At 33.6% G+C, this 24,595-nt stretch overlaps 1 non-coding gene across 1 annotated transcript; it reads left to right on the top strand.

Annotated features, from left to right (window-relative positions):
* Positions 1–14,222: 14,222 nt before the first annotated feature.
* TRNAD-GUC (transfer RNA aspartic acid (anticodon GUC)) lies at positions 14,223–14,294 on the top strand. Its single transcript has one exon. It is a non-coding gene; the product is annotated as a tRNA-Asp (tRNA).
* The last annotated feature ends 10,301 nt before the right edge of the window (positions 14,295–24,595 follow it).

The following is a 24,595-nucleotide window of genomic DNA, read 5'->3' as shown; positions in this document are numbered from 1 at the left end:
AACTGATCTTTTGAGAAGAAAGAGACAATAACGACTTCATATACACTGCAATGTCAGAACACAAAATACTGACAGCAAAACATTTATGCCACTATGCAGCCTTGTTAAAACATTATTTCGATGCCAACTACAGGACAGTTAGAAATAAGACCTCAGACAACTAATTATATCACATATAAATACAATAATCACTACGGAAAGGCCACGCGAAACTTCTACATCCCAGACATGATAACCAAATTACCTTTTGAATTTATGCCTAATCAGAAACCTTACAAACTATGATAGCCTGAAAATAGCTCTAAGACCATACTATGAACAAGAAACACGCACCCAAAATACCATACAAACTTAATAAAACACAATATATTCGTTCAGGCTTCCTGTTCAGCGACGTATCAATACATTCCAAGTCATCGTGTGTGTGTGTGTGTGTGTGTGTGTGTGTGTGTGTGTGTGTGTGTGTGTGTGTGTGTGTGTGTGTGTGTGTGTGTGTGTGTGTGTGTGTGTGTGTGTGTGTGTGTGTGTGTGCGTACGCGTGCGTGCATGCACGTGCCGGAATATTTCTCAATTATAGATTTCGTAGCTTGTTAACACACAGCAAACAAACCAGTAAATAATAACCAACTGGTATCGTCCTCATTAGATAAACTTACAAATAAGCTTCGAGGATAAAAGTTGAGAAATTAGATCTCATCCAAGACAAAAAAAAAAAAAAAAAAAATATATATATATATATATATATTATTATTATTATTAGACGACACTCAATGCCTAATCCTTTCTTTTTTCTCTCTTTTTGGGCTGATGAATTTAATAATAATAATAATAATAATAATAAAGACACTATTGGAAAACGAAACAGCAAAAATTCTCTTGGACTTTAGAATACAAACTGATCGGCATTTGGAACACAACAGGACTGACATCACAATTATCGAACATCGACAGGTTTGGATTATCGATATCGCAGTCAGGGCCGCGCCAACCCGATGGCGCAAGGGGTGCACCGCACCCGGGCGACAACATTGATAGGGCGTCATATTAGCTAATATCTAATTTGGATTATACAATGCAGTATTAGGGGCGGCCGATAAAAGTTTGCACCCGGCTGCAAAAGCCCTTGGCGTGCCCCTAATCGCAGACCCAGTGATAACATTAACAACAAAGAACTGGGAAAAATTACTAAATATCGAGATCTGGCAATCGAAGTTGGCCGACTGTGGCTTAAACACACAAAAAACAGCTTTACTTAGAACAATCCATATTTTACGACGCCACCTGACGGACTATTCTTAGATTCTTGGGTGGAATCTGAATTGTTCTGTATCACCAGCCAAAATTGTTGTTTAAATCTTGTTTGACTGTGTATCAATTATGTGAATAAAGTAATAATAATATTTGTGATGGTACCTAATGCATAATTCAAGTACTCTTAAGGTAAGATAATAAAATCTTACCAACATAAGTCTCAAATCAGTTCCTTATTTTCGCAAATGGAATTTTGATTTAAGCTTCCCACTACGGAGTTTAACCTTTGACCTTTGAACCCCATTTGGACCAATACTGGTTCGATCAACGTATAAAACCAGCTCCAAGAGACATGTGAACAAGGTAAAGATTTTGGACTGAAATGTGCCAAATTTGAGTTGATTGGTGATACGTGTAGACCAGAAAGACAAATCCACAAATAGACATTTGTCCTTATTATGTAACTACCAGCGAGGTATCACAGATTCAAAAACAAACAAATGAAGATTTATTTTTCTTGTTGAAAGACTTTTAATGTGAGTGGAAAACTAATTTATCTGTAAACGTCAAATAAATTTTTAAGTATTCGATATTAATGTTGATCACCTCTTGACCTTCAGAACCAGCCATATTGACGATTTTTCATTTTGTAGAACGCTAAAAATAGTTACTTGGAGGAACAACCCTTTTGGTTGAAGAAGCTCATCTTAATGTCATCAGAACAGAGCCGGAAAAAAAAAAAAAAAAAAAAAAAAAAAAAAAAAAGATAAAAAGTGTCACTACAGCGAGGTATCACAGATTCAAAAACAAACAAATAAAATAGACGAAGTCAAGTTTGGAGAAAAACTTCCCCTAAAATTGGAACTGGCAATCCTCCCTCACTATTTACCAAGAATTATTCGGTTTCCTCAGATAATTTAATAAAGTCTCGTGCTTGTCACTGTCACATGAAACACTAAAACGATTATGCTGGCTGAAATTTTTCCACTCTGTCAATTCGGAGCACCACACGGCAATCACACAAACCCACTGCGTGCGTACTTAGGCCTAAATTCTATTTGAAATGCATTAGGATCGAGGCAAAGGATCATTTTAATTTTCTCTTGTCGTCTGCTGGTCTGAGTCAATGACGTAGCAAGAGAGAGGAGACGCCAGCGAGTACATGTATGGAAGGGTGCTGTTCAAGTTCGCTTTGGCAAGCGTTCTTCTTTTTTTTTTTCTTTCATTTTTTTTTTTGTTCGCCAAATTTCAAAAGAACTTCATTTTCTTGCTTTTTTTTTCTTCTTTCGTTTTTAAGAAGGATTACAGATTTACTTGACTCTATTGAAACAGGTGTGCAAAATCACTTATTATTTACTGTGTCATTAACAATACGCCTTTGTTTCGTGTTTTTTTTTTTTTCTTACGTCATTGACATTTGTCGTAATTTGTTGTAAACAGAAGATAAAATGCGAAAGAACCTTTCATATCAAATACTTCAGAGGAAAACCAAGGCGGAATATCAAAAAAAGAATTTAACATCAGGAAAAATACTATGACTGAAATATCGACGTTGTTAGATGTGTCCTATGGGTGTTGCCAGGCCAAACTTATCTGACTATGCCTGATCTATAAGGAAGACCACAGCAGGAGAAAATGTACCAGTCCAAATCAGTTAAACAGTTATTATTATTATTATTATTATTACTTTATTCACATAACTGATACACAGTCAAAACAAGATATCATATAAACAACAATTTAACTATTGATACAGAGCAATTCAGATCCACCCAAGAATCTAAGAATAGTCCGTCAGGTAGCGTCGTAAAATATGGACTGTTCCAAGTAATGCTGTTTTTTGTAGGTCATACGGGGTCACTTCGTTGATGTTTAATTGCTGTAAATATTTGGATAGCCTCTTTGAAGTTGCACCAAGTGCACCGATAACTATTGGGATAACTTTAGTGTGTTTAAGCCACAACCTGCCAACTTCGATTGCCAGATCTCGATATTTAGTAATTTTTTCCCAGTTCTTTGTTGTTAATGTTATCACTGGGTACTGCAATAGCGATAATCCAAACCTGTCGATGTTCGATAATTGTGATGTCAGGTCTATTGTGTTCCAAATGCCGATCAGTTTGTATTCTAAAGTCCCAGAGAATTTTTGCTGTTTCGTTTTCCAATACTGTCTCTATTTTATGCTCCCACCAGTTATCAGAAGTAGGAAAGCTATATTTTTTTGTATACATGCCAATGAATTATTTTGGCCATTTGATCATGGCGGTATTTATAGTCCGTTTGAGCTATTTTGCTACAGGCATTGATTAGATGTTCTACAGTCTCATCTTTCTGATCGCATAATCTGCATTTACTGTTATTATTGATGTTCAAAATTTTGCTTTGATTGCATTAGTTTGTAATGCCTGTTCTTGTGAGACTGGAATAAATCCTTCTATTTCTTTTTTAATATATCTATATTGTAGCCATTGCCACGTCTTATTCACGTCAATTTTCTCCTCAGTATTTTGAAGAAATTGACCATGCAAGAGTTTATTTTTCCAGCTTAGATATCTGTTGTTTTGCTGTTCCTTTTTGTAATCAGATTTGTTTCCTGTTGCTTTTAAAAGGCTCTCTTGTGTAATTGTTTGAAGCATTCGCTCAAAGCTATTGTTGATGTAACTTTTTAATCCAATTTCTTCTTCTTCCACAGTCTGTCTCACTTGCAGTAGACCTCCACTCATTCTCCTTCGTAGGTACAACTGGTCAACATCACTTCGTGAATGTAATGCATGATGCATAGTCTTTAGTTTTCTAGTTTTTCGGTCCAGTTTGTCCAGATCTTCTTTTGCCCAATCTATTATGCCAGCTGTGTATCGCATCGCTGGTGTATAGCCAAAGAATTCATTGCTCTAATTGTGTTTAATCCATTTGGTTTTGTTTTCAGGCTATTTCTAACTCATTGGTGTAAGAGTGGAGCATATCAATGGCTTCTAATATTCCTAGACATTTATAGGGTTCGTCAGCTAAAATTGCTTTTATACATTCCTCTTGATCAAAATTAAAACTGCTAGTGTCATTAATTTTTCCTCGTTTAATAGATAAAATTGCGCATTTATCTAAACCAAATTCAATTTTCATATCCTGACTGAAAATACGAACTGTATTTAATAAAGAGTCTATTTGCTGGGTCGATTTTTCATATAACTTCAAGTCATCCATATACAACAGATAGGAAATTTTAATATTACATTTAGGAATTTCATATCCAAGCTTTGTTTTCTTCAAAATCATTGACAAAGGTATCAAAGAAATGTTGAAGAGCAATGGTGACAAGGAATCACCTTGGAAAATTCCATGTTTAATGCTGATATCTCCGAATCGTTCATTATTCACTATTAATGTTGTTTTCCATGATTTCATAGCAGCAGCCAGAAACGAACATATTTTTGCTAATTCAAAATATGTTTAGTGATTTTAGGATCCAGGAGCGTGGGAGGGAATCGAATGCTTTCTTGTAGTCTTTCCATGCCATGTTTAAATTAGTTTTTCGTCTTTTTGAGTTTCTGAGAATCATTTTATTAATAAAGATCTGGTCTTTTGTTCCACTAGATTTTTGAAAATTGCCCTTTTTGTTCAACCGAATAAATCTGATTATCTGATAAGTAGTGGTATTATGGAATTTGCTATGATTGCAGGGAACAGCTTAAGCATAATTAGTAGGCATATTATTGGACGATTACTTGATCTGCACCTTTATCCTTATCTTTCATGAAGAGAAAAGTGCGCCCAGATATCATCCAGTCTTCCACTGAGCCTGACTGCAACAAATAATTATAAATCCAGTTTTAGAATTTTCTAGCTTGTGCGCTGACCATTTCTTTAGTAATAATGACATTTTGCATTTGTTTTTGTTTCGTTTCTGATTCTATTTCCTTAATCCATAAGGCATCTTTATTATGTTCAATAAGATTATCCCAGATGAACTTCCAAAATTTGAGTGTTTCCTCTTTTTCTGGTGAATGATTGTTTGTATTTGTATTTCTCTGGAGAGACTGAAAGAAATGACGTTGGTTTTGTCGAAATTGCATATTTTGTACATATTGTTTGGTACACATTTATTATATAATATATAAAATGCATTATTATCATTTTTTTATTTTAAAAATTTATTTATTATTATTTTTTTATTATTCCAAACATGATTCAGTATGGGAATATATTGCTATCGCGAAGTACTGGATGAACAAGTAATACGTTATGTGAAGAATCACAAACAAATCCATCACTAGCAATTTAACTCGATATCACAATGACTATTAATACTAATTGTGTACTAATATTAAAATTAGCATTGATTACAAAGGATAAAATTTTAGGGTGACTAGGTGAATGGTATGAAACGTAGAGTATTAGCTCAACCAATTTTATCCATAAAGCGGGCAATACATTATAAATGGAAAAGACAAAATGCCGATAAATTAGTTACAATAAATAAATAAATAACGTATAGTATATATTCATTAACCTAGGTGCAAATTCTGTTTATAAAAGTAATTACTAAATAAAGAGCTAAAAGGCTTCATTTCGGCGATGCAAAATTACATAAACAAAGTGGATATCAAATCCAACATTATTTCAAAGCCGAATGTTTGTAGAGACTATGAAAGTTTCGTAAGTTGACCTGAGAGCTCACGAAAATACAATCCTCGACATCCCCGAGTTACATTAGCTTGCACTACTTAAAAGACAAGGCGATAATATGGACGCTTAGGCAGCGCTCATGTCTTTTAAGCAGTCCAAGCTAAGGCAACTTGGGAACCGATCAGGACAGTCTTGGAGAAGCCTATCATACTGTTTATTACAAACTTCGATTTCTTAAATGTGTCTTTTAATAACAAAAACATCAAGAATTTAAAATAATCACAAGAATTTCAAGCAAAGTCTTGTGTTGATTAACTCATACAGATCACTTTGATATTATTTATCAATTTTTTTTTATTATTCGTATGGGAATTCCTCCCACCCCCGTTCCCGGATTGGTCGAGCCCTCCTAGTGAAGGATTAAGTATGTATTTTATGACTGTAGATCCGTGTGTGTTCACGGGCTGGTTTGTCTGTTCTTATCGTAATAATTTATCAATTATTAAATATGTTTGTTATTGAAGAATTCCAGTTTAATATTTGTTCAGAAAAACATTAAAGTGGATCTCTGATTTCTGTCTTTGCATGCTAAATCTTAATTTGTGATTACCCTGTTTCTTCTGATCTTGACACAGAGAGAAAGATTAAAGAAGAAAGACATTTTCTGAATCTCGACGAAGTTAGAGGATGGATATACTCTTCTACATATTCTCCTCCTGTAACCTCTTATATTTCATATCATAATGTCAGTACTTGCTTCATTTGCAAATGTCAATTCAAACATCATCCAAAAATGCATTACCAAGAAAAAAAGATACTTTAGAAACATATATGTATATAGACTAAGATATCATATAAGAATAAAGAGTACCTTGCTGATGAAATTATGCATTTTTGTTATATTAAAGACTCCTAAGTTAATGTAATGCATTTTTATTCAAGTATATCGAATAACCAGCACCGGCATTAGTGGTTTTTCTTTAAAAAATAACATTAAATTAAAAAGTTATATTACATTTCCATTTAAATGGTTTCCTGTACTCATTACAAATAACTTCAAATTAATTTAGGATATATGTGTTCATGTTATATATAATTTATTTTTATACTAATTGCAAAAAGGTGTATTTACATTTTTCTAAAAAAATATTTAAAACCTTAATTAATATTTAATTAAAATTTTTATACTAAAATAACAATATTTATTAATATATTTTATATAGGAGTCTATTAATTACTTTGAAACTTTATAGTTTATATATAAAAATGAAGCGAGATATATATTTCTACAGCATTTAAATCTCTTGATCAATGTTCATTTGAACACCAGATGGCGATTGTGATTATATATATTATGTTTAGCTGAGTTTGAATAAAGCTTTGGCAGTGATTGTAAAAAAAAAAAAAAAAAAAAATTAAAAAAAAAGCCTAAATAAAAAAACGAAGACAAAGCATTTGATTGACTATTTGTTTCGTTTACTTGGTTTACTTATTAAATTATTGCATTTTTTTTTTTTTTTTGCTGTTGCTATTTGATTTCTATTTCTTGCCGCGGGTTTTTTTTTTTTTTTTTTCACTGATTTTTCTCAGACCGGATCAGCGTCTATCTCTAATCTCTCCCTGCGATCTACCCTACACATTAATACCAGAGGGAGGCTACACAAGGTTTTAATTAGGGGTGTTTAGAAGAAGGCTTCGTGAAATAAATCAGAGAAGTCAAGCTACAGAGGTTGTTCCGAAGAACTATTTCGGAGATTTTTTAAGGATATCGAAGTACCGCGTAAGTGTCAGGGATTAAGAGCGTGACGGGAGGATTACTGAAAACTAGAATCAGAGGTCAAAGGTCGCTACAGGTAGCTATTAATTATCCTACTGGAACATATACAAGAAGAAAGAAGTACGAAGCCAGAACATCATAAACTATTCCCAAGTTGATCCTCATCATCATTGCTTCGATTTCATTAGAACAAAAACTTCATTGCTATAATTAAAAAAAAAAAAAAAAAAATCATGTAAGGCCATGTAGAGGTACAGCAGAATCTAAATATGTCCATAATATCAATTGCTGGAACGTTGCATCGAACGGTTGCGACCCTGTAGCGCCATCTTTCGTCGATAAGTATTATAAATCAAAGAAATTTGTGTTGAGTGGAAAAAATGAATTAAAAATTCCAAGGAAGTGATCATTAATTTTGGATTACGTGGAGTTCCAACATTATTTAAAGTCTTCGCTCCATTTCCCAAAATAATAACTAAAGTAAAAGAACACAGGAATCCCATTTGAGCTTCTTTTTTTTTTATTATTATTTTTTTTTTATGACGGACTCCTGTTTTCTTGTTTCAAAAAATTTTTGTACTTGTTTAAATATCTCTTTGTTTTTTTTTTTAATTAAAAGAGTTGGAGGGAATAGTTTATATATTTTTATTTTCAAAAACTTATTTCAAGGGCACATATAATCAATTTACATCAGAAACATTACATTAAGTTTGGGAACCACTGATCTAAGCTATAGAAAGCAGAATATCATAGCAAGTTTCTTTCTTTTTTTTCTTTTTTTTTTTTTTTTTTTGCATATTCCAGTCATTGCATACGCAGAAGTCGTAAAAATGTTACACCTAGAAAAGTGCGTAAAATTGATTAATAATAAAGACATTAAAAAATGACATCATACAACTTCAATAGTGCGAACAGTTTATTGCATAATACATACGGTAGAGTAGCTAATACTAGTATTAGCTACTCTACCAAAACTGCTTATAAAAAAACACGAAACACAAGCAACGTGTAGTGAAAAACCTTAATTTTAAAAGTGGAATTGAAATGAGAAGAAAAGAACTCTTTTAAAAAGGCACAATTGGAATAAACTTTTGAGATGCAGAAAATATTATTATTAATCAATTTATTGTCATGTGAAAGCGTTAACAGTAATCTGAAGCATCTGTGATTATTGACTTTAGCTTCTTTTCCTAAAGGGAAAAGCTAATTTAGCACATTACAAAAATAAACAAATAATTAATTAATAAAAAAATTAATTATGATTTCTATGTATGATATATTATATATAATATTATATTATGTAATATTATATATATATATATATATATATATATATATTAATTTCAAGGATTTTAAAATGCACAGAACTATTCAGTATTAGCGAAACGTGCAAAAAGTTTTGCAATCCAGCATGAAAAAAGCATGAAAAACTGGAAAACAACGTTGGTTCTGAATAGAGAAGAAATCGGAGATGTAAATATAAAAAGAGGCATCTCTTTCAAGGAGACTCATTATCTCCTCTATTGTTTATCTTGTAATTGACCCCTTAACTAGAATTTTAAATAAAACTGCTCATGGTTAACAAACTGCGCAAAATAGTGCAAAGATATCTCGCCTTTTATACATGGACGATCTGAAGTTGTATGCAAAATCAGAGAATGAAGTCGGATTTGCTAAATACTGTGCACATATTCAGTCAAGATATTTCAATGGATTTTGGCTTAGACAAATGTGCAACTGCTGGAATAACAAGAGGAAAGTTTGAAGACCTGAACAAAATCGAACTGCTCAATGGTGAAATAATCAAGGCAATAAAATTCAAAGATAGCTACAAATATTTGGGAATTTTAGAAGCATCAGAAATTTTGCACAATAAGATCAAAGAAAGAATTAGAGCAGAATACATAAGACGATTAAGAAAACTCCTTAAGTCAATGCTTAATGCTGGAAATTTGATAAAAGCAATTAATACCTGAGCCATACCTGTTCTGAGATATTCAGCAGGTATTGTTGAATGGACCCAGCTAGAGATGGAAGATTTAGATCGAAAAACTCGGCAATTAATGACAATGCACCATGCCCTCAATCCTGGCAGTGATATTGATAGGCTCTATCTATCACGCAAAAAAGGAGGTAGAGGATTATTACAAGTGAAGCAAGTTATTGAAGAAGAAAAACGAAATTTAAATGATTATCTGCAGCAAACAACGGAAAAATTTCTAATTGAGGTAAGGAAAGAGGGTTTATTTAAACCCTAAATAAGACGATACAGTGCACGCATTGAAGAGTACAAGCAAAATTGAATTGCTGCAGGAATGATAATCTTAAAAAAAAATATATAAATATAAATACCAGAGACAAAGAAAATACACTTAAATTTTGGAAAAACCTATGGGACAATCCTAAGAGGCACAATAACAAGGCAAAATGGATTGAACAAATTACGAACGAATCTCAAGAACGAAAAATGGACCAACTGAAAACAACAAACTGAAATGGTTCAAAAGCAAGCAAAAAAGATAAAAAATTGGTCAACACCCGGAAAGAATGAATTACATGGCTACTGGTTGAAATATCTAACAGGCTTACACGAAAGACTTGCTAACCAATTTTATGATGTTTTAGAAGGAAAATGCAAAGAAGAGTGGCTCACAGCAAGGAAAACATTTTTGATCATAAAGGATAAAGAAAAAGGTCCAAACCCAGAAAACTTCCGACCAATAACCTGCATGCCAACAACCTTTAAGCTACTCACAGGCATACTAGCTGATAAAATATACATGATAAAAAAAAAAAAAAAAAAAAAAAAAATATATATATATATATATATATATATTAGGATAGCCAAGTTATTTTATAAACTTGGTTATTTTAACTCTTAATCCCAAGTATGCAAACAATTAAGTTTGCGCCTGAAACAAAGTTCAAGTCTAAAGATGGTACAACACCAGGGCAACTCATTGTAAAGGTACGTAAAGCTCTGATCACTATTCTTAGTATTTTTCCATAATGTAAAGCACATCTCACTAGAAGATGTTTACTGCAATGCATCATGGGTGGGGTCACTACCCAGACCGGTTTCAACCTTTTTTGAGGTCTCCTCAGTGAGTAGCTAGACCCTAAATATACCAAGGTTCTTATAGTTCTTATAAGAACTGGGCGATGGACGATGACGAGATAAAGAGTCCTTGACTCTTTATCTCGTCATCTGAATGAAGTAAATCTGTGTGGATGGAGTGTTATTGAACTAAAAAGCTCTAGTCATGGCTGGGTAACGGCAATAGCCGAGCCTCAGTTAAAACTTCATTGGCTACAGCATTGCCATTTGTTACCCTGGAAGTCCTAAAAATGACTTTTTCACCTCGTTCTTTTCACCCTAAATACCAAGGTGATAGTAATACGGAGCCTTATCAACTTTACCTATAGAAGTTGCAACAAGATGTTTTTATTTTTAATAAAAATCTCTGGAGGAGATTTATTTATTTATTATTTATTTATTATATATATATATATATATATATATATATATATATATATATATATATATATATATATATATATATATATATATATATATAAATAATAAGTAAATTTATTATTAAGGTTTAGAACTTCCGGCATAAATAAAAATTGAAGAAAACATGGTACTAGATGGCACCACGTTTCAGACCGGATATTGCTTTAAAAGAATAAGTAAAGAATATTAAGAATATTACGTTTGAGAACTTCCGGCATAAATAAAAATCGAAGAAAACATGGTACTAGATGGCGCCACGTTTCAGACCGATTGCTTCAGCTTTGATAGTGTGATCGTTGGTGGCTTGCATTCTGATTATCATTCATTCGAATTGTTTTAAATAGCAAATTGTGGATTTCAAAGTATTAATTGCACAGTTTCACTGCAGATATAAATTAAGTTTTTACATGATTTAAGTTCCACTGCTTACAGACATGCATGAAAATACTAAAAAAGAAAGAATAAAAGCGATTTTAAGATAAAATCAAGTATGGAGAAAGTACATTTGGTTCGTAATGATTTAAAATAATAATGATATTTTAACGAATGCATGGTATAGTTAGCGATAGAAACGAAGCAAGATTAAAAAAAAAATAAAATATCTGCTGCTGTAATAGCTATGATCACAAAATATTTTATCCCCATAACAATGAGAAAAGCGTTTTTTGTTTGTTTTTTTCGACACTATTTGTATTTTTTCCCTCTATATTTTTTATTTATTTTTATTTTTATATATATATATTTTTCAATATCCTCATTTATCAGTCGACTGCTGCTAATTTTTAAATTTCTTTTGTGTCATCGTGGCAGTGGAGTAGCTAGAGGTGGTGGTGGTGGTGTGTGTGTGTGGGGGGGGGGGGATCCGCCCCGAGCGGCACTTTGAACCTTTTTGAACTTTTACAGTTAATTCTAAAATACAATCTCGAGAACTCAATTCCAAATATTGTAATACTGCTGCGAATTTTCCTCATAATTGCTGCAAGTGTTGCTAGTTGAGAGGAGTTTTTCTAAATAATATTGATTAAGAATTACCTACATTGCTATGAAATAGTCTTCGCCAATGTCATCGATGATTTTGCTAACAGCAAGCAAGAAATATTATTTGCCGATGATATTATTTGCAAAATATTTGCAAATAATATCATCGCAATGATATTAAATGCAAATAATGGCATTGCAATTATTTGCAGTGGTATTATTTGCAAACTATTTCATTAGGCCCTAACATTCCAAATGAGATGTTAGGGCCTAATAAAAAGAGAAAAGAGAATTTTGAAGTTATTTGATATTTATTAGAATGGAATGAACCTTCTTTTTTGACTATTGCTGTCAATTTTTCATTAATGAGATCATAAAGGTACTACTTGAACAGATACAGATACTTGAACAGTTCATAGAGATACTACATTTCTAACAACTGCTGATATATAGTTTTAAATTAACTAGCAAAAAACTCATTGTTTATTATCAAACGTATAAGTTCAAAACTAAATACAAACAAACGAAGCATAATAATAAAAAAATGAAATAAAAAAACATAATTTCCCTTCCTAACACGAGATGGCAGCAGTTGTCAGCCAAGAAAGATTGTAAATCTCTAGTACAAGGTATCGTAGTGAGTTAAGGATTTTTTCAGTCTTTATTATTAATTTTCTTTTTACATAATTTAGCAACCCCGCTCTAGAGACTAAACATGGAATTTTTAAGGCACTTGAAAAAGTTCCTCCAATAAGGGAAATAATCTGTTGTGCAGGCGATGAAATTCATCTCCCACGTAAAAACAATCACAACCATGCCCATAATCAAAACGAACAATGCAAGGTATTTTATGATGATATCTCTCATCGTATTGAAAATGATTAAGGATTTTTAAGTCTTAATTTTTATATAAATGATTATTATTATTATTATTATTATTATTATTATTATTATTATTACGTGACACCTCCAGGGAGTCCAAGGACTCATCGCGGGACGGCAATCTATTCTACTTCGCTAATACTCAGGGCACTAAAATGTCTTAAGTCTTCATACCTTTGTCAGGAATGAAAATGATCTTTGGTTGGAAAGACTGTAGGGGTTTACGCAATGTTAATTAATGTATTGTGGAATGGTCAGAGGAAGTAGAATAGTGTAGTTGGAGCTGCCTCTCGCGATGAATCCTAGAAGTTTATGTAGGTACCATTTAACAATAACAATATTCAGAAGTACAGTAATTATAAATTAGTAAAATGAATTATAAAAAAAAAAAAAGAGGGAAACTCGATTCAGTATTTTTAAAAAAATATCTTCCATATCCTCCCCCCCCCCCCCCAAAAAAAAAACGTGACACTTAAAAATCATCGAAATTAACGGGTAGAAAGCATTATTTAATTTTCTTTATATAAAGGAAATTAAACTTTATGAAATATTCATTGCCTTTACATTTTAGACAAAATTGAATTAAAAAATTAATTATAATTAATAAAATTCCAAGTGACCTTTCGGTAATGATAAATTTAAATAGCAAACTAAAACTGCTAGTGATCGTGTTCGTCATTTTAGCAGCACCGCATTTGAAACGGCTGAAAATTTAGAAAAATGTATAATTCACTGAATGTGACAAAACGAGGAATACAAGCAAATATGTAGTTAATGAAACAGTCCCACACAAAAGTTAATTTTTGACATTGGCTGTTGCTTTATAGATTTAGAGCTGCACCTCACAGGAATAATATAATATGGTGCTTCTGACATAGCTGGTCTGCCATTGCTACAGATACGTAATAAATATTGCTAATATTAATTTTGGATGACTAATTAGACAGGACAATATATTAAATTGAATATCGATATTTAAAAAAATTATAAGGCTTTTGTTTTTTCAAATTAATTGTGAGTGTTTTATTAAATGGATGTTAGCTTGGAGACACGAGAATGTTATGTGCATATCAAAATAAGCAGAATTCATTCATAATGAAATATTAAGAATAAAAATGAATATTAAATAAAATAAGAATATTTCCAGTTATAAAGCATAGCGTGTAATGGGTTATCAGGAGAGTTATATCCAAGTCCTCGGTAGTATAGTGGTTAGTATCCCCGCCTGTCACGCGGGAGACCGGGGTTCGATTCCCCGCCGGGGAGGATTTTTTTTTTCCCTTTTTATTATTGCATAATTTTTCTCCCTCTCATCTGCTGGATATCTTTGCTAACTTGGACTTTATGTCCAAAAAGAACAACAATTATGAATTAAAAGGCGAAATGTGTTTATTTCCTTTAATAATTATATATAAGTAAATTACGAAACCTTGTGATAATAAATAAAAAGATAAAACAGTATTTATTAAGATTTTGTAATTTGGGTCAGGAATTTAAGTTTAGACGCAATTCCACTCATCCAAGAATGCGCTGGATAAAGAGTGTGTACCAAAAATGTTTCAAAATATTTGTAAAAAATTCTTGATATTGCACACAAATATATATTCATAGAAGATGAAGTATGAATTATGTACAACCAATTCAAGACAAAACTTGACTCCTTTTATAAAAACAGAACTGTTACCCCCAAGGATAGGGGAAAGTTTTGATAAACACCTAGAAAAAAATTAATTAATTTTATTGTCTTCCTTTATCCTAAAAGAAAAGATATTTTATGAAAAATTTTTTTTTGAAAAAATTTTTTGAAATGTTTTTTTTTTTTTCAAAAAACATTTTTGCATTTTTTATATGAAAAAAACATTTTTGTTTTGGTGTTATCAGAACTTTCCAGATCCCCCCCCCATATATATAAGGAATCCCCCCATATATATATATATATATATATATATATAATTCACCTTCTGAAAAATTTGAAAAATTCTATAAATTCAAGGACAAACTGAATGTGTAAAGACAATAAACAACAGGCCAATATTAGGCAGAATACTTTTTATGTTATTATTTTATTTTATTTTATTTTTTGGTAACCTCCATGGAGTCAACAGACTAATTATGGGAGGCCTACACAACCAGCAATATGTCTATCATAATAAGTTTTGAAGTTCTTTACACTACCTGCATTCACAATGCAGGTAGCGTAATTTAAAAAAAAAGTAAACTTTCATTTTCAAATATTTTTTACAAATATTTTATATCAATAATTTGCAACAGAAAAGCATCTAAAGAGTCATAGAAAATAATGTAAAAATACTGATTATGCTGAGAAAAATGGAACAATAATTTTAGAAGACAGAAGTGAAAGAGAAAGAGATGGAAGGACTGATTTAAATAATTAGGTAGAGAGAGAGAGAAGATTCATACAAATGTACGAATCTTCTCTCTCTCGTGAATTCAAAACTTTCTTCAGGTTTTGCACGATATTCTATAATGTCAAACTCTAATTCTTATGCTAATTATTTAGGCTACAGCTAACAATTTTTGTTTAATAGAATCATAAAAATACATTGTAATTACATCCTTGTGGTACTCATTTGACAAAAAAAAAAAAATTATATATATTTTATGTCAATACTACCCATAAAAGCCTTTTAGCTATATAATGTATTGTTATTACGCTGAGTGATAGATAATCTGGAAATTCTGATCTAGAAATCAAACGTAGAACTTTTTTTTTTTTTTTTTTTTCAAGAAGATACTTTAACCTCAAATAACCAGGGTGGTCGTCTTGCACTGGGCAACATCATCTACTTGTGTACAGACCAGCATTTCCCACACTGTGTTCAATAAGATATGAATAAGTGTTCTGTGAAAATTGTAATTAATTTTAATTATTATTAAAAAATAAAAGTAATTTTGCATAGTTGTAACATATGCCACTTTTGTATCATTATAATTATGCCAGCATGGTTGGCCAAGTGGTTAGCGTATTCACTTTCCTGCCAAAAGGTTGTAGGTTTGAATCCTGCATATGGGCATGGATGTTTGTGAGTGTCTGTGAAAATACTAGTGGTGCTGGTGGGTGGATGGTGTCGGTGTAGTTGGTGGATTGAGTGGTGAAGACAGAGAATTGAAGAGTAGGTGCCCTCCCTCGATGAGTCTCTGGATTCCTTGGAGGCGTCATGTAATAATAATAATTAATAATAATTTTAACATTCTCTTTTGGCATATACTAATAATCAAATAGTCAGCAGAATACTTAATTTTCGTAGGGTTTGCATAGAAATAATATAAGCTAACTTTCATGTTGTACTTTAATGGAATAGTTTACAGCACAAAAATAAATAATTAAACAACAAGTTGATTTCAATATTTCATTTCAGTGAAAAAGAGACATCATCAGGAAACCAATGTTAAAATTGTAATAACACACACACAAAAAGCAACAAGTGGAAGAAATGAGATAGAGTAAATAAAGACTAAAATCCTATGAGGGGGAACCCTCTATGGGCATGGTTGTCCGCAGAAAATTTTCCAGGGGGGGGAAGCTTACAGTATTGTAGAATACAGTATTGTTAATACAAAAACACATAATGTATATTATGAGATAAATGCGAGAGAGTAAAAATTGTAGGATTACTATCTAGATATGATAGTACTGAGTTAAGAAGGAGCGATGATAGCAAATGATTTCACGCGCAGGCTATGTAGAAGATATGGACGTGAGTTTTTAGACATGTGGGGTGTGTGTTTGATGGCAGAAAAGATTTGTATAAGAATAATGGCCTGCACCTTGAATTTATTTGGCATCAGAAACCTGGAGAAATTACTTCTTGGTATGAGACTTAATGCAGAGAGTTAGAGAAACTAGATCATCAAGGGAGGAATGGAAAAAATGTGTGTGAAAGTTCAGCTATGGTATACAAACGAGATAAAGAACTAAATGCCTTTGAACATGGTTATGTATGTGGCATAGGAGTGGAAAAATATGCTTTGAGTTCAGACCTTTTAAGTATGTCTGGGGAGGGAAAAGAGAAAATTCTAGAACAAGACCAAATACATTGCATATCTAATTATAAGAATAGGCTAGGTCGTAATTTATTATGTCTATACACAAATGCCAGGAGCATTAGAAACAAAGGGGTTGAATTTGTTGCTTGATTGAATAAGATGTGGCCTAAGATTGTTGGCATTAGTGAAACCTGGCTATCAGAATATTTACCATATCAGAATCAGATATGATAAGTAGGATCAAGTGTAACAGATATACTATTTTTAGGAATGACAGAAGAGGTAGGAGAGGAAGAGGAGTGCTACTAATGATATCAGATGACTTAAGTCCTGTTAGGGTAGAAATACAAGAAAACAATGTCCCATGTAGTGATGAGTTTGAGTCTATTTGGTGTGAAGTGGAGGTTAACAGAGTGAAATATATGGTGGGGTGTTGCTACAGACCTGGCAGCTCAGTTGTAGGGGACGAAGAAATGCATCGCCAATTTAGCCTTATGGGTGCCAAGCGAATGATCATTATGGGTGACTTTAATTTTCCAAACATTGATTGGGGAGAAGAGAAATCTCATGATCAGAAAGAACAGGAATTTATTGAATTGTTGCGGGATAACTTTCTCAAGCAGCATGTGAAAGAAGGAACTCGAGGTCAAAGAGTGTTGGATTTGCTCATAGCGTCAGAAGGGATCTCTGTCAAAAATATAGCTATTTTACCACCAATTGGTGACAGTGATCATGCTGTTCTTTCTTTGGAAGTATCTACTTGTATTGAAGCTCCGATTAAAACAGGCTACATGTTGAACTACAAAGCTGGAAATTATGATCGACTTAGAAGAATACTATCTTTGGTCCTATGGTATCAGTTAATGAATGGAAAAAATGTCAGCTATGCATGGGAATCTTTGAAAAAGTGCTTGAATGAGGCGGTATCTGAATGTATCCCTAGCGTTCGAAGAGTAAATAGGTTGGGTGTGAAATAGATGTGCAGGCTTATTAAGCTAGAAATCCACAAGAAGAAGATGATGTGAAAAGAGTATCGTGAGAATAAGAATGAGAGGAGTTATGAAATATATAAAGCTCAGGCCAGAAAAGTAACGAGTATTGTGAGAAAAGCTAAAATGGAGTATGAAAAGAAATTGACCATGCAAGCTAAAGGCAATCCAAAAGAATTTTATCGTTATGCCGCAAGCAAAAGAAAGAATGAATGTGGAAGAATAACTTTATTGAATGCAGATGGTACACGAGTGTCAGAAGCTAAGGAGATTGTTCAGTTAATGAGTGCTCACTTTTCTAAGATATATCAACCAGGTGTATGTAGTATGGTGCACAGTGCTACTGCTACGTTGGATGAAGAGCTAGAGGTTCATGAAAATGAGGTTGAAGAGCTTTTGTATAAACTGGATAAGAATTTGTCAATAGGGACAGATGGAATATCTGCCTGTTTGTTAAAGGAATGTTCAGCTGAATTGGCTAGGCCTTTCACACATTTGTATAACTTGAGTCTCAGCTCAGGAATGATACCACAGGAATGGAAGGAATGTAATATAGTTCCATTGCACGAGGGTGGTGCAAAAACTGATGTGTCTGACTACCGACCTATTAGTATTTCTGGTGTAGTAGTGAAGATTTTAGAGAAGTTAGTAAGAACTCCCATACAGAAATGAGTAGACAATCATTCTATCCTCTGCAGGGAACAGCATGGGTTTACTAAAGGAAGGTCATGTTTTAGCAATTTGCTCATATTTTATAACAATGTTACGGCTGAGTTGGATAAAGGAAATGGATACACTCTGATAATGTTGGATTTTTCTAAGGCATACCACACGAGAGGCTGTTGCGTAAACTGGAGAATATGGGATTGGAACATAATCTATTGACTTGGATCAGGGAATGGTTAACAGACAGATATCAAAAAGTGGTATACAGTGGGTGTGAATCTGCAAGATTTGAGGTAACCAGTGGTGTACCTCAGGGTTCAGTCCTTGGGCCATTAATGTTCAATCTGTACATTAATGACTTCAAGCAGGGTCTATCATCAGATTTGCAATTGTTTGCTGATGATGCGAAGATAGGCAGGGCAATCAGGGATGCTGCTGATATTCAGCAATTACAAAATGATTTGAATAGACTGGAAATCTGGGCAAACGAAAATGGCTGTCGGTTTAATGTTAGTAAGTGTAAAGTTATGCACTTTGACATGATTAGAGATCCAGCAGCATATTATATTAGTGGGGTTATGCTACAAGAAACTGAAGAGGCAAGGGATCTTGGTGTATTGGTGGATAATAACTTAAAGTTCAACGGTCACATAGCAAAAATTGCAAATACAACTCGGAGGATAATTTCTATGCTGAAGCAAACCTTGACATGTAAGGATAAGGAAGTAATTTTGCCTCTTTATAAGGCTTTGATAAGACCACACTTGGATTACTGTGCGCAGATTTGGTCTCTGGGGTTCCAAGGGGATAAAGAAGCTGTGGAAAGGGTGCAAAGAAGATTTACAAAGATTATATCTGGATTATGGGATTTAGATTATGAGGACAGATTGAGAGTATGTGGATTATAGATTCTGGTTAACAGGAGAAAGAGGGGTGATATGATAGAGGTCTATAAACTTTTGAATGGGTGTTATAGCATTTCAAATGATGAAATTTTTCGTTATATGGAAGGCGGGGAAAGAACACGGGGGCATCCATGGAAGTTAAGGTTGTTCTCAGTCAAGAAAGGGGTAAGAGCTAGGTTTTTCTCTCAGAGAGCAGTGAGTGAGTGGAATAATTTGCTGTTAGGGGTAGTGAGTGCATCTAGTGTAAATGAATTTAAGGGAAGGTATGATAGCTGGGTTGGATAATTTACAGCCTCCCTCGATGAGTCCTTGACTCCCTGGAGGTCTCAGATAATAATAAAAAAATAATAATATAATATAAATTTACAATATAAAGGAAACAAGAATATATATATAGATAATAATAATGTCAATAATCCATATCGTATAAGAATTGAATTCTCTGTCTATTGCTTGCAAACCTATTGATGACATTTTCAATAAATTTCTTCTAGTTTCTTCCTCTGCACACTAATCATACATAAACCTGATAAGCACATTTCTGAGATAGTGGGCCGTAACCATGTTTTCACACACCTCAAGTTGCTGAAGCGTCTTTCAATGGTACAGATAATAGTCTTCCAGGATAATTGTATCTATATTTCTGTATGGAACATTGTCTAAGTATTTGTGTTTTTATTGTTAATTTTTCAGCCATATCTAGTGAAGGTTACATATCTCAATCACTTTTACAATTATAATTTGTGGAATTTTTTTACTTGATCCTAGGGGGAGGCAAGTGCCCCATTACCCCCCCCCCCTCTGCAGACACCCATGTCTATGGGTGCTGTTGGTTAGTTTAGATGTTGTACAGCAGGCCTAAGAATTAAAGTTTCCCAAATTTTGTGATGCTTAATGCAACCATATTTATTAAGATTGAACCTTCCACCCCCTCACATCCCTTTCAACATAGACCAGTAATACCATTACTATTCCCTATTGTCTGGGGCATGTCAGAAAAAATAGCCAGAACTTTGAAGAAATATAATCTCTCCACTGCTTTCAAACTTTATTTGAAGCTGGCTTCCTTTCTCTGCTCTCCTAAGGATACACTTCCTCTCCTCTCTATTCCTGGTGTTTACAAGGCTCCTTGTTCTTGCAAATGATCATATTATGGTCAGACTGGGATATCTGCTAACATCCATAACCCCTAATTGGTCAGTAGGTAAAGCAAACCATGCTTTGGATGCCATACATGGAATCAGATGGAAGAAAACCACTATGCTACATTGAAACAAATACAAACTTGAAAGACTCTTTTTGAATCTGCAGCAGACTTAAAAAAAAAAAAAATTAAAAAAAAGCCTAATCTTAATAAATATGGTTACATTAAACTTCCCAAAATTTGGGAAACTTTAATCCTTAAGCCTCCTGTCAACATCTAAGGCTAGCAAACAGCACCTATAGAGATTGTCATTCATAGAACTTTAGTCTTTATTTATTCTACCTCATTTCTTCCACTTGTTTCTTGTGTGTGTTATTACAATTTTAACATTGTATTCCTGATGATGTCTCTTTGACTGAGATGAAATATTGAAATCAATTAAATTTGTTAATTATTTCTTTTTGTGTTGTAAATTATTCTATTAAAGTGCAGCATGAATGTAAACCAGCATCTAAGCCTAAATTGAACTGTTGCGAAACCACTCATCACAATATTAATTTCTGTGGAATAAAGAAATGTTGCTGTCTGTATTAACAAAAGAGGTTGATAGATGGCGTATATGGGCTGATGTGCCAGTGTCACGTGACTAAACGCAAGCTTGTTTCGGCGTGCCTATGAGCCGCGACCAGTCATCGAAATGGAAGCGTCCTTGGAACAGTGTTATGTGATTAAATTTTGTGTGCATTTGCAAAAATCGGCATCAGACACTTTTAACATGATACGCGAAGCTATCCACGATGAAGCAATGTCAAGGGCAAGTGTTTTTCGCTGGCATAAAACTTTTAAGGGAGGCAAAATGTGGAAGATCTTGAACGTGAGGGAAGACCTTCAACGTCCATCACAGAGACAATGATCAACATGGCAGCGATTATCATCAAGGAGGATCGCAGAATTACAGTACGCTAGCTGCATGTTGTCCTGAATATTTCTGTGGGAAGTGTTCACTCAATCATGGCTGAACATTTGGGACTGAAATGTGTTTGCGCCCGATGGATTCCCAAACTCTTGACACCGGAGCAAATGCAGCATCGAGTGGATGTGTGCACAGAATGGAAAGAAAGACTGGAACAAGAAGGCGACAACTTCTTAAAATGCATTATTACAGCAGATGAAGCTTGGTTGTATCACTATGACCCTACAATGAAACAACAAAGCAGTGAATGGAAGCATCTGTCTTTGCCTCCCCCAAGAAAGCAAAAACTGTAAAATCGGCTGGTAAAGTTATGACCATAATGTTTTTTGACTACAAAGGCATTGTTTACCAACACACTGTAGAACCTGGGAATACTGTAAACGGCTCATACTATGCGGATGTTTTATGGACAATGGTACAGCACGTCAAAAGGAAGCGTCCATTGCTGAAGAATGGCTTCTTATTGCACCACGATAATGCAAGGCCACATATTGCTGGTTGTGTAGTGGACATTTTGCAGAAGAACAACATAGATATCCTACCACACCCTCCATACAGTCCTGATCTTGCGCTGTGCAATTTCTGGCTGTTTCCTCAGCTCAAGAAACCACTAAGAGGCCGCCATTTCGAAAGCAACAAAGCATGTGTAAAAGCTGCGGAGGCAGTTTTGAAAGAACTCTCAAAAAACGGACTTTCACATGTGTTTAAGAAGTGGACGCAACATTGGGACAAATGCATCACGTTTCATGATAGTTACTTCGAAAAAGACCATGTAAATGATGACGATTAAAGGTAATCTGTTTTCTGTATAAATATAGTCTTATAACTTATTGAACAGCCTACGTATAAGTGAACATGTTCCATAAATACACTGTGAGATGAAAAGTGTTCTGTGACTGAAAAGTTTGGGAAATGCTAGCATAAACATTCAGGAAACATTCACACCCCAGTAGAATATTAATTTTTAATAATTTATTTTTATCTGAAAAAGGGTGGGCAATACTTTCATTTATGAAACACATAATAATAATTATTATGTGAAATATTACTGAGAAATTACAATTTCTCTATGACATACTAATTATCATAATTTATAATAATTATTGGTTTTAATTAGTTTTTTTGTATCTATAAGAAGCAGTGCATTAAAAATTGAACTTATATAATATGATTAGATCTACAAAATATCAGAATATATGTGATGTAATAAGTTCATTTGTGAGAAATTATTACTCACTGAGAACACAGAAAGTCAGTGTGAAGTTTATTAGGAAAAGAAGATATTAGCCCAAATGTTTGTTTGAAAGAAACAGTAAAGATTTTCTTTTTGAAGAGTTGCGGATTGGAAATACTTTTTTGCAGTAGGCTGTTCTAGAAGACGGAGATAGATGGAATAAAAGAGGAAGCAGAAAAGCAGGTTTGGTGTGTTTGCAGTTGCACAGTAAACGGTGTTGGGCAGCTACTGCTTTTTCACAACAGAAAGTGGAGGAATAATGGTTACCAGTTGAGTGGAGCAATGGCTATTGAAGTACCTGTAGAATAAGCACAGAGTTGAAACACTGCATCTGTGAGATAGAGGTTGAAGTGAATCTGTAAGAAGGGATTGTCTATGAGCCAAACTGTTCTCCTCTGGACAGCATCAAGAATTTTTTAAAGTTTTAGGTGCTTCCTCCAAATGTAAGCAGTATTCTAAGCATGGGCAGATTGGGATATGTATTTATATTGTTAAGAGTTGGTTGGGTGTAAAATAGCATCTTGAACAAAAAGAATGGCTAGTTTTGGATGCTGAAAAGCTATTGTTGGTGTGTTTGTGCCAGGAGAGGTTTGTGGTGAATGTTAGTCCAAGCAGAAAGACAAACCTGATCTTGCCAGGTGATTTTTGTATTACTGAGATTAAGGGAGAATGAGCTGAGATTCTGAAAGTTTATTTTTCACTTGGTTAGACTATAATAAATTTAGTTTAATCCTTTATCCAAGTGTGAGCAAACAAAGTTTGCGCTTGAAAATATCTTCAGGACTGGGGTAAGGTAGTACAAGGTCTCTTCGGTGGGAGCCAGGCCCAATAGTGGTATCTCCACTATTGGGCCTGGCTCCCACCGAAGAGACCTCAATAAAGGTCAAAACTAGTCTGGGTAGTGGCCCTTCCCTTAATGCATAACATTATACATATCTGCAAGGAGATGTGTATTGCATTATGGGAGATACTGAGATAGGAGGGATGTTAGCTTGGTCCACCTTTGCTACGAGTTGCCTGGTGTTGTACTACCTTACCCCAGTCCTGAAGATATTTTTCAGGTGCAAACTTTGTTTGCTCACACTTGGATAAAGGATTAAACTAAATTTATTATGAGCTCAGATTTCTTTTGCAGAAGTAGTAATACTTATAGGAAATATAATAATTAATAAAATTTTTATCAGTTTTATATATATCATCAATAATAAACCAACAACACACACTGCCACAATCTAGTTCTCTTGAATTAGAAGAGAACAATTAGATTGCCTATTACTTCGTCAACCAGTTGGTAGCCTTCACTTCTCAATATTCAGAAAGAAAGCACATACTAGACTTCTCTTATCCTCTTTCACACCATCATAATTGTCAAAAATCTGGCACCATTAAGATTTTAGTACACCAAGCACACTCTTTTTGCTCCACTGAATTACTGCTTTCCCAAGAAATAGATCACATCAAGTACACCTTTTTTGCTAACGTCTTTACTAAATTGTATGTCAACATTCACCTGATAATAATACAGATAATTCATAACTATAGAGATTCCTTGTCATCTGCCTCTCATTGAGATAGTGATACAGAGGTGGTCCACACATCACCATTCCCTGTGTTAAAGGCACCTCAGAAGGTATAGCCAAAGTACTTA

The sequence above is a fragment of the Typopeltis vanoorti genome, chromosome 18, assembly GCF_054136105.1.
Source record: "Typopeltis vanoorti isolate ZY-2024b chromosome 18, IOZ_Tvanoo_1.0, whole genome shotgun sequence".
In the NCBI taxonomy this organism is placed as follows: Eukaryota; Metazoa; Arthropoda; class Arachnida; order Uropygi; family Thelyphonidae; genus Typopeltis; species Typopeltis vanoorti.
This window is presented reverse-complemented; position numbering and strand designations above follow the sequence as displayed.